This window comes from Neopsephotus bourkii, unplaced genomic scaffold, assembly GCF_033783945.1.
Source record: "Neopsephotus bourkii isolate Nb327-2 ecotype Australia unplaced genomic scaffold, CSIRO-AGI_Nbou_v1 NB_894, whole genome shotgun sequence".
NCBI lineage: Eukaryota > Metazoa > Chordata > Aves > Psittaciformes > Psittacidae > Neopsephotus > Neopsephotus bourkii.
The window spans coordinates 2,828,580-2,843,678 of NW_026901388.1; positions in this window are offsets into that span (position 1 = coordinate 2,828,580).

A 15,099-nucleotide genomic window follows, 5' to 3' on the forward strand; every position below is an offset into this window, starting at 1 on the left:
GTTCCAACCTCCTGCCATGGGCAGGGACACCTTCCACTAGAGCAGGCTGCTCAAAGCCGCATCCAACCTGACCTTGCACACTGCCAGGGATGGGGCAGCCACAGCTTCTCTGGTCAACTGTACTGTTAACTCTCTGCTCACTACCTCACTACAGTGTTGGAGCTTGCTGTAATAATGCAAATCAATAAGCAGCCAGAGAAAACATTCAATGTGGCAGTGGATGATTTACTTCATTTACTTCTTTACTGTACTAATGAATACAGGGAGGTGAGCCTGCAGAGTGTTGTGGTGCAAAAGAACACAAGACGCACTGCTGAAGGAGAGGTGTGCAAGGTCTGTGTCTGCAAAGTTTTATGGGGAGGATGAAGCCTGTGATACACGATGCAGCCAGTGAAGGAATCCAAAGGCAGGTTGGAAGCCCTGAGATAAGATGGGTATTGCATAGCACAACAGACTGTGAAGCAGAGGAAGCAGAGCTTACAAAACACAAGCGGCTCAGGTCTGAGGAGGAGCTATTGGCCAGTTATGCCCTGTGTATCATCAGAGAGCCATACAAAATAAATTAACCAAAGCAGCTGAATCCTCTCACCACTCACCTGACCGCTTCCAGGAACCCCTTGCAAGCACATTGTTCCAGTTCATACCCTGCAGTATCAGCTGAAAGAGCAGATCATGCAGCTCTCAGAGCAATAGTTTGTAGGTACCATTCATTCATTGTATCACTGAGCATCAGACTGATCCAGTGTCTTGTTTTTAGGGAATGTTTCATCTGTGAGCCATGTTATTTACCAACTATCCTGAAGCTAATTGCGATAACTGGTAAATATTACCAAAGAAAAACTGAATAATTCTTTCACTACAATCCAAAACGTCATAATGCAGTTAGCAGATTTAAGAGATATAATGAATAATAATAATGAAGTTATGATGGGGGTAATAAATAACAACAAACACACATGTATTTAACTGTCATTTATTTCAGTTCCAAAAGAGTACTTGCTCAGGTGATTAGGACACCTTCACTGCCTTATAGCTGTGATCCGGTTTGCATATGGTACATTGAGTGATTTGTCGTGGTTTAAACCCAGCCAGACAGCTTGTGCACTCACTCCCAGTGGTTGGTGCCGGGCTGGAAGCAGTCGAGGCCCACATCCCCCCCCCCCCCCCCCCCATGGGCTCCCCCACTTTCCCACTCCCAGAGGGACAGGGAGGAGAATCGAAAGAATGCAACTCCCACGGGTTGAGATAAGAACAGTCCAGCAACCGATGTACAACACAAATCACCCCCGCTACCACCACCACTAACAATGATAAGAGAAAATAACAAGGGTAACAAGGGAAAAGAGTACAATACCACTTGCCAAACAATGACTCCGACCCAGCAGATCCCCTGTCCTTCCAGGTAACTCCCAGTTCCCCCCTGGGCATGACGTGCTGTGGTATGGAATACCTCTTTGGTCAGTTTGGGTCAGGTGTCTGCTTCCTCCCGGCTTCCCCTCCTCCCTGGCAGAGCATGAGGCTCACAAAGTCCTTGGCCAAACCAAAACATCATTGTTATCAGCTCTGTTCCCAGTCCAAAAGTCAAAACTCAGCACTGCACCAGCTACCAAGAAAGAGAAAAAATGACTGCTAGTGCTAAACCCAGGACAGTGATCAAAAAGTAAAGTTTCCTGAAATCAGATATATTCAAATTCTCTTGACTCAGGTCTGATTCAGGCCTTTTTTAGAACATTTTTTATACCTTTAGCAGTTTTACCATTTTCAAAAGGACTTTTGATTCTCACAACCTCATTTAAAATGTTCACGTTCGGTCATGGCAATAAAAAGTCAAATTCTGTCCACCTGGTGCAAAGAATTTGCTCAGACATGTTTGAATACGTCATGGGATAACAAACAAACCATTACCTGTTTGTGGAATAAACCTGGCAATTCGGGTTTGAGATGCATTTATTTACAAACTGTAAACTACATCCCCTAGGAGGGGATCATGCCAGAGAGATCACTGTTTTCTGCATAACCTGCAAGCAGACTTAATATACAAGCACTTAACACACTAATGCACATGTTTCATCAGTAGACCTCATATTAAGATTAGATACACTGGTACCCAAATGTGATGAGAAATAACAACAAATTAATGGTACTATATTGAGATAAATGACAACAGACATGGATTTGAAGGGACACTGTGAGTTTGAGATGCTAGATTTAATTGTTTTAATGATACTTGGTAAAGAAAAGTTAACACATTGAAAAACATTTTGTTACCCAAGTATGATAAAAATATTTTAAATTGCAGAGAATGGAAAATGCAGAAGGATTTAGCAGAAAAAATAGCAGCTGGTTTTATGTGCTTAACCAAGCTGGCCAATGATAGTTTTAAAATAGTATTAGAGAGCTAAATCTTTATGGCAAATATGACGTGGCGTTCAAGAGGGGAATTTGCAAGCTGTTGTCAAGAAAGTTAAGAGATCTAAGTTTTGCCTATTTATATAAGTGGAGAACTTGGTTTGGAGTTTGTAACACAGGAAATTTGTGAAGTATTTAAAAATGAGCTGATGAAAGGAAGGGGGTAACGTTTTCTTGTTTCTGACGATGAACTGGTACTGCACAATTCCCCTTTTAGAGGGAGCCTCACTGGGGGCTGTAGGGCCATGGTCAATGTACTGTACTATATCACCACCCCCGCCCCAATCACCCTTTGGAGGATGAAATTTCAGTATTTTCTAAACAATAGGTAAAATTTAAGTAATACAATAGGAGAAGCAAGCAAATGTGATTGTTCCTGATAGTTCCAGGGCTGTAATTAGAGAGGGATTACATGTTTCTTTCAGCAGCATTACAGACATTCCTACTTTGAAACTTCCAGTTATTGCTTCATTTGAGTAGCTGGAGAGACAGTGCCTAATGAAAAAATTAGAGCTGTTTTCTAAGTTCTTTAGTTCATGGCAGTGTCTCTGAATAGTCCATTTTGTTAGCTATTTTAGGGAAATGTCTTTTACAGTAAACCATTGATTATATTTATATTTCCAGAAGAATTGTTTCCAGTCAGTGATTCAGCTGTCAAAAACCCACTCTTTTGCAATTTTTAGTACTGTAATGGTTTTGTCAAGACACCAACTATGTTACAAATAGAGAATTCATATTTTTCACCTGCATAAATTTCATTTAATTCTTCAGCCAGTGAGATCAGCATAGTTGGAGCAGATCAAAACTGTCAGATTCACAAATAATTGGCATCAACCTGTTTCATTTGAATAATACATGAATATTTGTATATGGCACCAACCCTCCTTTTTTGTTTTGACCTAAAATGTTGGTGGTTTGGGTTTTTTTTTTAAAGAAAACAAAAATCATACATTTCAAAGCAAGACTAGACTTTTTTTCTTACATGCTAGTAAAGTCAGTAAACTGCAAATACACATATACAATTACTTGTTAATTTAAATACAATCTACCCCTGTCCTCAGTCTCTAGATTCAATGCAGGCATGTCAGGCTAGATTTATTTAGAAACAAGTCCAAATTCTTCACTTACTTAAAAAGAATCGAGGAAATACATGGGGGATTGTCTTCCAGAATGTTAGTTTACCATAGCATCGGATTTCAGTCAAAACCCAAGAATGAAACAAATAACATTTATCTCGTGTAGGCATTTGTGTCAGATGGTTTTTGTTAGTGGAAAGACTGACACAGAACTAAGGTTCAATGGAGGAAATGCTTCATAGTGAAACATCAAAATTAGCAAAGGGACGAGTGAACAAGATACATCTTTTATTAAGGCAAGCAGCCATTATATATTCAGTCAAGTAGAAGGGGTGGCATCTGATCTGACAGAGAGGCATGCATATCTTCTGAGAAATGAAACTGTGCTTATTTAAATTATTTCAAATAACTAGATTATCTCTGGGATTCACAGTAAATAGCATTTATTGAATAAGATAGAATCTCACTGGACCTCTTGAGGAAGGTTTCAAATGCTATTAAAGAAACTGATTACAAAAGTTAACATGCTGCACCAAAAAAAAGGATTTCCTAATGATGTAACAAGAGCATAAGATATCTAAGACCAGAGAGGTCCTGACATCTATGGTAGTATGTAAATCAGATGGAAATAATGTGAATAGTATGCATAATATAAATGGTTTTCTTCTACTTCCTCTCTTAGGTTGAATATAAACCTCTGTTATTCTATTACCTATTTTTAACTTCATGAATAAGTACTTCAGTTGCTTTTTACCTTAATCTAGATCAAATTAAGAATGAATTCAAGATTACTGCCTAGCAACACATTCCCCTCTGAATGGTGTAACAAACCTAGAAAGATAGGCACTGGAAAGTGCTGCAGCTCCCTGCTGTGCTTCCAGAGCATGCAGAGGGCAGCAGGGCTGGTGCACAACAGGATGATGCAAGTGGTGGTGGGTGTAAGCATCCTTTGTTACTGACGGTAACCAGAACATTCCATGTTGTGCAGCAAGGTAACGGGAAACATACTGGAGTTCATGGAAACCCCAGGAAATTTGCAGCTTCCAGTTATTGAGCCATGGATTAGGATTCAAATATTAGCTAACCTTGCTGACTTCCTCTTACAGCCAGAGCTGAACAGTAGAGAAAAACATTCAATTCATGATGATGATGTGCATGAGGTGGAAAAGACAGTTGTGTTTTAATCTATTTGCTTGATCATATGCAGAGGAAAATCATATTGAATTATCTTTGAATCACAGAATCACAGAACCGCTTGTGTTGGAAAAGATCACCCAGTTCCAACCCCCTGCTGTGGGCAAAGGGACAACTTTAGCTAGACCAGGTCTAGACCAGAATTATTACAATCTTGATATATTTGCTAATGTTTGGGTTTGGTATTCTCTGTAGATTAAACTAAGTTGAACCACAATAGGAGAAGAAAGAGAAGTATCTATAGTAAGATTAGATTTTAATTTTTGACACAGTAGGCTACTTTTGTTCTCAAACTGACTGGATAAACCCACATAAGTTAATTTACTTCTGCCGGAAGATAGTGTAACTAATTGTATTAGCATGGGTAGAGATATACAATATGAAAACAACTGACATTGTCTTGGGTTTAAAGAAAACACAGTTTAGTTCTTTCCTTTTTTCTCTTTGACTACCTTCTTCAAGTAGAAGATGCTCTTGCCTGTAGAGGGAGATTTTAGGAGAGACAAAAACCTGCCCGAAAGACATGAACTATATGCAGTAAGGATGTTTCTATTGGCATAGGACAGAGGCTGAGGAAGCCTGTCTTACATGGGTAGCTCTGTCATATGCTTCTGTCTTGTCTGCACTAGAAGCTGATCCATTACAGGTAATCATGGGTGACTGTGCTAATAACAAACAGCATAGTTTAAGTTTCCATTCCTCATAACCATTTAAGGATATTATTGTTGACAGGGAAGCCCTGCCCAACTCAGTGAAATTCATACACTTTTTTGTAGCATATTTTCCTTAACTTAAAAACTGGCTTCCTAACAATTCATAATAATCCATAGGGAGTAAAATAGTATCTATTATTTTGAGATTCCTGGATGAAGGCACAAACGAAATACATGATGAAATACAAAGTGGTGTTATTGATCACTTAGATTCAGAAAAAAAATCTAGTTAAGCCAGTCATTAAATAGGTTTCTCAGCTTTGAGAATCTGAAGCTTAATGATTAGAAAGCATTTGAAAGCGTTAGGTGTGAAGCCAGCAAAGCAGTCTTGTATGTGTAACATACTGTGTCGTACAAACTAGGAATCTAAAGGTGGATGTTTCAGAGGAAAGCACTCATAACCATGAGAGTGTGTGAAAGATACGAGAATACCGGCAGTTATTGCTATGAAGGGTAAGTCAAATTAGGAGGATCACTTCCCATGCATGACTGGCAGATCATGGAAAGAAATTAGTAGCAAAATTAGGTTTAATGGGCAAAAATGAGGGTAATTAAAGTTCCCAAATCTTTAAATGAGTCAACTGAGAGTAAAACTCCTACAGGTCTTTAAAGAAAGCAGAAAGGTAAATCTTTCTTTATATGTCACCCTGCTTTGTTGCTGTTGCAATTAGACTTCCACTCAGAATCTGATATTATTTGTTTTGGTAGGAAAGCAATAGAATGTCCCAGACTGAAATTAAAATTTACTGTTCCCCTAGAAAAGGACTATTAGAAATATGCATAAAATTACATTTTACCACATCATATTAGGAAAGAGTACAGGAAGACAAAGTAAGCAAAGTAATAATTGATGGCTCAAGAAATACCATTCAAGCAAAACAGCGACCTAGCCATAATCATGTATGGCTTTGGCAACACATCAAAGATGAGTTAAAGGGAAACAGAAGTGGTGTTGCAGAAGTAAGTAGCTTAAGAGATGGAAAACTATTCTCAGTCATATGAAGGTGCAAGGAAATGCAAGGGAAAATTGGTATGACAGACTGGCAAGCAACATAATTGACAGCTAGGAGGGGAATACTACTGGCTTCATCACAGTTGAAGGCTGACCTCAGATTGTATGACTACATCTGAGCTATCTTTAAACTGGTGAACTCAGGTTGGGAAATAGAAACAGAGCTTGTAAGAGTAAAAATGGAAAATAGCCGGCCCTGAGAGCTGTCACAGTAAGAACAGACAAAAAAGTCTAAACTTAGCAGTGGTGGCTTTCCTCTGTGTGTTTTGGTGTGCAGGAAAAGAAACAGCAGAAGTAGGAGGTGGCATATACATTGCTGACAAAATTGACAGCTGAATCATTTTTGCAGACTACAGTTATGATCCAGTATCAGATCGAATATTAAGCTGTTGCTTACAGAACAACAGCTATTTGGGTATTTATGCTTGTTTACAAGCTAAGGAAGCCTGTAATGCCTTTACTACTGGATGAGAAAACAAATCTTTCACTACCTTAATAAAAGATTTCACAGCACCACCAGACACCGTAATAATGTTTACTCATTTGGACAGTGGGATCAGGCAGGGTTTGGTGAACTGTGCTTGAAGAAGGACCTTACCCCACTACTTCTCCCTACACAACACGCCCTTCCTAAGGCCTGGAGTCTGCTCTGCTGCATGCAAAGCACTGCAAAGCAAAAGCAAGCTCAGCACTGAACTATCCCATCTGTCCCGCTCTGGCTGGAGGACCCTCTGACATGTCTGTCTCCTTCAGCAAGTACCCTTCTGCCTTTTACAGCCTCTCTTGCAATGACCCCACACCTGAACCAACTCTCATTTCTTTCACCAGTCTGCTCACAAGGTGGGAGAGCGATGCTGCTGAGGGAAGGAGCAAATCTTACAGCCTTTCCTCTCCAGGCTCTCACACGTGGGACGGAGACACTCTGCAGATGGCAATCCTCCTGCTCTGAGGAGGCAGTGGAGGCAGAGGTGCAGCTGTAGCAGGGCACAGAAAGCAGCGCCGGGCCATGTAACACAGGGTGCTTTCTCACAGGGAGCTGTTGATGCCACATACACATCAAGATGCCATCCATACTGAATGTGACTTCATTTCATTTACCATAGGTACATCTTACAGACTGTTTTTTCCTTTATTTGGAGTTTTTCTTCCTCACATTTTTTCACTGAGTATATAATTCTATGTGATCTGCTTAATAGATGGAAAAATTTAAGTGTTTGGTGACTGGAACAGATTCAATGCTTTTCCACATACAGGAAAAATATGAGCTTTGCAGCAGTAGTAGTCAGAGCCTGTACAAAGAACATCCACAGGAGCTGTGGAAAGTGAAGAAAAGAGAGTACAGGAGATCCACTGTGGAGACAGGCTGAGAAGACTGTTTCTTTTCATTTGGAAAGAGAAGAATAAATACATTAGGGCATAATATCTAAATATTTGTCTGGCAGAAAGCAGAGGTAGTACAATGCAGTCTGAAAAATCACAGCACCAGGATATTATCGTTGCAGTATTAACTGTGGAAGTGACTTTCTCATTACTCTTGTTACATGATCAATACTTTTGTTGTCAGTAAGTGTAACAATCACACTTCATTAAAATGATGCTTAGCTATAATAGGCTACTAAAGAGCTTTTGAAATTAATGTTTTAGGAAAACCACATATTTCCGAAACCCAATGGATTACTCATTTGGAAAAAAAAAATTTAAGCAGCTATACAAGGACATTAACATACTTCTGCATCTACAAGGGCAGCAGTTGAACAAACACAGGGCCAGCCCTAAAAACAGCCTTATACATCTGACTTCCAGCAAAAGAATCACCCCTGGGGCCATTATCATGTATCTAAAAGTAAGTACTTAAGGAATCACGATTTGTAACATGCTCCAGGGCTAACAGTAATCCCAGCTTCTGCAAGCGGCTGTACTTCCGACTTGAAGGAGTATTGTTGACAGGATAATGTGAAAGGGCACAGCCAAGGTTTTCAAACAGTTAGAAGATACTTTCATCTCTTCTGATGTAGAATAGACCCTGTCTCTCTCTCAGATTTCAAATTTCCACACGGCACATGGGTAGACTATGTTTGGAATCACCTACTTACAAATGCCATGTGTTGTATACACCTTTTAGATCACTGTCAGACATAACAAGATGAATTTAATTTAACTAAGGAACAATTTGTGGACATGTCCAGATAATAAGGACATGTTCTTCCAGAAGACAAGTGATTACAAAAGCTTATTTCCTATTCACTGGAAATTCTGAAATGTTTTGCTGTGCTCAGTTAAGGCTTCTCCACACCAGTGAAATTCTCACTAATGAAATTGCTGCCTTACAGTTAGCTATATGGGCTCACTCCCTTCAAAGAGAAATTGTACTGTGATTTTGCACTGGTCACTAGCCACTTTATCCATCACATCTCAACCCAGAGGTCCAGTTAGATCAGCATCATAGCAAGGAGAAATTTCTAACTGGAACTGCTATGAGAAAAGATTACACATCATTAGATGCAGCAAAGTATTTACATAATTTTAAATTGTTCTAGCATAAACTGTATGGTCATAGTTTATGTTAGGATATCTTCAATGGGATTACTTCTAAACTTCACTGTTGCAAAACACGGATCAAGTCTGCATATTGTTAAGCCTCTGTTCTGCAGACTTGTACTAATTAGGATGGTTAGTCAGCCTTACAGGAATAAGAGATGTTTGTGCTATGACAGATTATTAAACTGAAAACCCTAAACACATGTCAAAACAAACACAGGCCAAAGCTAAGGCAGCATGCACCATATGAATACACTGCCAAGAGCACTCAAGTATTTTAAGGTATGTTCACATCCTGCCTTAGGATTAAGGGCACTTTGAACATTCCCACACAGCTCTGTTACAATTTATCTGCAGCTGCTGAAGAGTGAGCACTCCTTTCAGCACAGGTCAGATAAATGACACTAATTGCCACCACTTTCTTCCTGCCCAAGGCAACTCACATGCCGTGTGGTGGAGGAAACAACACAAAATGCCTCACAGACATAATTTCTACTGACACAATTTATCCAACATGTCACAAAAAAATTATCTCCTGTTGAACAAGCTGAAATACAATTGCTTCAGATTTGTGCATTTTTGGTGAGTGGCTGATGTACTGTCCCCAGGTACTAAGCGTAACTTCGGAGCGTATGTCCTTGAGACATCTGAAGTACAAAAAGAACACACTGCATACTGCCATGCTCTGTGGGAGGACAGTGGGAAGAGGTGATGTTTGTATACACAAGAATTATGTACAGAGTATAAACACAAGCATGAAATGCTGAACAGAAGTGTTCTGTCCATGGATTTTACTTATCCACTGTCTCCTGAGTTACAAAGATTAGCCAAACAAAAATATTATGTCTGTTTTTCCCCCAAAATGCTACATTCTAATGTTAAAAGAGGTAAAGTTTGAAGAGTTAATCATGCAGTCATCTGCATGATTATTAGAAGTATCTGCCTTACTTGTTACAGAAATACTTTTAAATTATTGAGAAAAATATATTTCATCATTTGGTAATTCCAGCTAGCTTAATTTCCACCACATCTACCAAGTGCTAACACTTAGTAGAAGGTACATATATATGCAGCTCACAAACCAATAGTGTAAAATGCTGTGTGTGTAAGTTTCCAGTTAGAGCAACTAGGGGTGAATAACTTGCAGCACAGATTTCATTAATCAAGTTCATTATTGAAAGTATTAATGAGACACTCCTCTGTGTGAACAAAGCATTCCCAACTGCATCCTCTCTCAGGAAAGTGAGAGATAAAGAGAAAGGAAAGTTTTAATGTCACCCTGAAAGGCATATATGATTTAAAAATGTAATCATTGCATTATTTCGATGGAACCTCCTTTCCAAAAATATCCAGGGTTTATTCCATTTGTTGTGACAGAACTGTGTAAATTCTATGTTAACACTGCATACAGCTGATGCTTATTTGATGGCAGATTTAGCTGTAATGGCTAATGAAGTTACCTCCTTCAGGTGACTCATCCCACTTTCTAACGTTGCTGAAACTCTGGAAATTGAGAATTATCCTTACCACACTTTATGAAACTAATAAATACCAGCATTGCAAGACTTCTGGTGTTTCCCAGAGAAAACCACAAGAACCAAGACCGTACATGTGGCAAGGTTTTACAAATAACGCATCCCACTTCTCATTTCACCATTGCTGCCGGTGTTTACTCCTTGTATGGGATCCAGCAGCCAGAATATATTCTGAATCTAGAAATTACATTGTGCATTTATAATTTCTGATACTAGTATGAATCATGTATTACCAATATGTTGAGAAGCAATGTGAAATCAGGAGTGTATTGATCACAATATAAACCTTAATGTCACAGTTTTTTGGGCCATGCAGATATGGACTTATGTCAGTCGTATACCCTAATCCCCTCCTCACAGAATCCCTTTCAAGAATCCAACCACCATACTCAACTAAATAGTCTTTCTTAATCAGGAGAAACGAAGTGTAAAACTAAGGTGAATTGGCTTGAACACAAGAAAAAAACCTTTGTTTTTTGCTCTGCATCCTACCTTTCCTGATCAGTTCTTAAGAGGGAGCTAGTACAAAGGAAACAGCCATCGTAGAATCATAGAATAGTTAGGGTTGGAAAGGACCATGAAGTTCCAAACCCCCTGCCATGGGCAGGGACACCTCGCTCTAAACCATATCACCCAAGGTCTCATCCAACCTGGCCTTGAACACTGCCAGGGATGGAGCATTCACAACCTCCCTGGGCAACCCATTCTTCACCACCCTTACAGTAAAGAGCTTCTTCCTTATATCCAATCTAAACTTCCCCTGTTTAAGTTTTAACCCATTACCCCTTGTCCTATCACTACAGTCCCTAATGAAGAGTCCCTCCCCAGCACCCTTGTAGGCCCCCTCCAGATACTTGAAGGCTGCTATGAGATCTCCAAGGTATGAGGCATGTTTGTCCATCTTGGACAAACAAAACCAATTTCAAGTGAATGGATGTCTGCTGAATCCAGGACAATAAGGTTTTCAAAATGAATGAGAGCTAGAAGCCAGATGGGATGTAAGTGATCCTGGAGGCTATTTCTTGACCAATACAACCTTAATAACCTACATTGTTTCTTTATCTCTTTGTAGCATTTTTCCATTACTGCAAATCTGTGTTAGTAAATATGTGGTTTTATACTTAAATCTTGGGAAGAATCAGACTCTGACTGATGTAACATGTAATCAAGACATTTCTGATATAAAAGGGTGGCAAAGACAATGGGGCACTAGGAAACCTTAAGCATTTTCTTTTTGATAAATTCCTTCCAGTCTATTTAAAGGGTACTGCTGTTTGCCACTGAAGAAGCTGTTTGAGAAGTGGTGCCGTAAAGTTTTTTAAAAGAAAAGAATCTCTTGATGGCTAGTGATGTCTCTTTGCATGCAGTGAGACAGTAGGAAAAAAAGACCTAAATTCATAAGATCCAGATAGTTTCATACCCCCATTTCCATACTGGACACATTCTGTACAAGGGTGCTTTTCTCCCCACGTTGTTAATTCCAGTAAGTGGCAGTGTCATGGCTTGAGCTGCTGGAACTGTTCCACTGGCTAAAATAAGATGTTAGAGACCTTGACAGCATTCCAATTGGAAAATTCGTGTTATGGATCCTTCTTTCAGTACATTACACTAAGTTTTTCTTTTCTTTGAGAAAACAAATGAATTGGTTTAGCAGTTACAGCAATTCATATGCCATAAGGGTAGGAATTAGAGGTTTTAAATGTCTGGACCAAAGAAAACATAGCATACTTTCAGAAACTGTAACGTACTTATTATGCAAAACAGATTTTCGTTAAGACTCCTACTGTGGAAGGTTAGTTTCAAAGGCAATTTTATAAGAAACATTATAAAAGAAAAAAAAGAGATACATATCACATGCACATTTTTGTTAGGAGTCACCTGGAAAAAAAAATCCAAACATTTCTTCATGGCTTTTTGCCACTTACAGGCAAAATCTATTTTCCTCCTTGCTTTTTGATTTACTTGGAGAGTAAAAAAAGAGGTGTGTTGATGGTTGCAGTCCTGCCTTCCCAAATAAATGCCGCTATGCGATTTCTCATCTAGTATTCTACAGTCCTTATAAGATTCAGTGCCTTTTCACAGTGACACAAGTGTGAACACCTTGCTCTATCTAACATACCAAAGGACATCTAGCAGACAAAACCAGCCCACACATCTGTGGAACCCTGCCACTGAAACAGTGACTCAGAGAATGTGGCTCCTACAGGGCTGCTGATTATCTCAATAGGACGAGCTTCTACGGGAAATTGTATGAAATCAGATATATTAACGTCAGCTTAAAATCAGGCAAAGGTAGCACAAATCTTGCACAGATCTGTCTCTGCTAGCACAGGGAAGACAGGAATAATTATTGTAATATATGTTGAAGGCTCACCACCACATGGTAAATTAAAGTTTCTATGAAGTGAGCAACAATGAGATTTTTTAGCTCATTATTACAGCTAGTAGTAAAAGAAAACCCTTTCCTGTTATTGGCACTTCAGGTTATCTAATGCAGAAACACAAACTGCAAAATGGATTACAAGCCTGAATCCCATTGCCAAAAAGGCCTTTATCACTTTATTTCAAACTACTTGTGAGGAAGAGGGAAAATACAATTTGGAGATTTTTACACCCATGAAAATAGGCACAATGGTTTTGTTCAGGTGCGGAGAAACCCAAAGGAAAACTGAAACATAAAACTGAGAACACAAATTTATAACAGAAACATTTATCAGTATTCCTCAGTACAGTCCTCTGCTGCCAAAAAAGTAGTTTCTTACAATAACTTCTCCTAGCAAATAACAGTGCTATGAGTCATGCATTGCAATGTTTTCAGCTGTAATTCAAAGAATTAACTTCATTTTGTAATTTGGAAAATAAACTTGAATGTAGATGAAGATATGTGTAACAGAGCATGGAATCCACTAAAATAAAAAATCTGTGCTACAGATAAGTTACAAGATCATGATAACATGATTTCAAAATTATGAGAGAATGTGAATGAAAGACTTTCTGGGCAACATAAAGCTGTTTCCAGAACTGCAGCTTTCTAACCTTTCTGACCATTATACAGCAATGTGAGATGATGCTTTGAAACAGTAACTGTGAGATTACAAGTGGTCTAAACATGGACCAGCCCTATTCAGTCTGTGAGGAAAACCATTTTCATAAAATCATAGGATAGTTAAGATTGGAAAGGACCTTAAGAACATCCAGTTCCAAATCCCTGCCATGGGCAGGGACACCTCACACTAGACCATGTTGCCCAAGGCTCTGCCCAACCTGGCTTTAAACACTGCCAGGGATGGAGCATTTATCGCTTCTCTGGACAACCTGTTTCAGTGCCTCACCACCCTCACAGTAAAGAACTTCCTCATTATATCTAACCTGAACTTCCCCTGTTTAACTTTAAACCCATTACCCCTTGCCCTGTTGCTACAGTCCCTAATGAAGAGTCCCTCCCCATCACCCCTATAGTCCCCCTTCAGATACTGGAAGGCTGCTATGAGGTCTCCATGCATCCTTCTCTTCTCCAGGCTGAACAGCCCCAGCTTTCTTAGCCTGTGAATCCTAATAACTGGTCATCTTCAAACAAATGCAAGTCTCAGTAAACTTTCAATGTGAAAACCTTGTATTAGCTACAGGTAGTTTCTACAGATACAGTTTCTAATGAAAAATGACCTTCTAACCAGGGACATGGGATGACATTGGGCCACTTCTGACACCTACTGAATTAGACTTTCTCACTTACAAACTGTGATTTTAATAAATGTCACTGTAGGTAGGGGTGAAAAGAAAAAATAGATGGAAAAACAGGTAACGTATACAAACCACCCCAACAAGCAAATCCTCTCTACACGCAATAAAAACAATAACTTGGAGTCATCTTTCTCTTGGCAACTGGCTCTTCTCTTCCTGTCACTGTACCCCACACCCCCTGCACTGACTCACAGGCATTAGGTTTTGTGGCTGGCTGGACACCCCAGCCTAGGTTGCTGGAATGGCTGCTTCACAAAGCCGCAGCAGAGCCTGAAGTTGTTGTACCCACCAGACATCCTGGCTGGCTGCCTTTTCTGCTAGCTAGCGTCCACTCACTCGTGACAGCATTTCTGCCAGTTGCTGCTTTCTTTTCACACTCCACATTTATTTCAGCTTCACCATAGGAGCCCAGTGCCATACACACTGGCACAGATCTCTGGACTATAAACCAGACTTCCTTAATAGGCCTTAATCTTTCCTTCCTTCTTTAGCTGTGAATTTCTTCAACCCAGCACTCCAAACTGCAGTTTGGCCAATCATTTAGTTTGTGCTTAGGTGTGCTGTCCTTCTTTTCAAAGCCTAATCACAACTTCCATAATTTCGTCACTTTTACTACATAGCCACTTTTAAAGAGACACTGGCACTAGAATCCCACTGTTGTGGATCTGTGATTAATGTGACATACTTCCTTAGCTGAATGCAAACCTGTTAAGGCTCCTTGTGTTTCTGCTGTTGTTGCTGATACAAGAATTTGCAATTTGCTATACACATTTTGCAGTTTTCTCTTCTTTTCTTGTATGCCAAAATACAGTTTTAGGTAGGGGGAGGAAGTCAGCAATATAGCTGAGGACAGGTATTTGTACTGACACCTACTCCCAGTA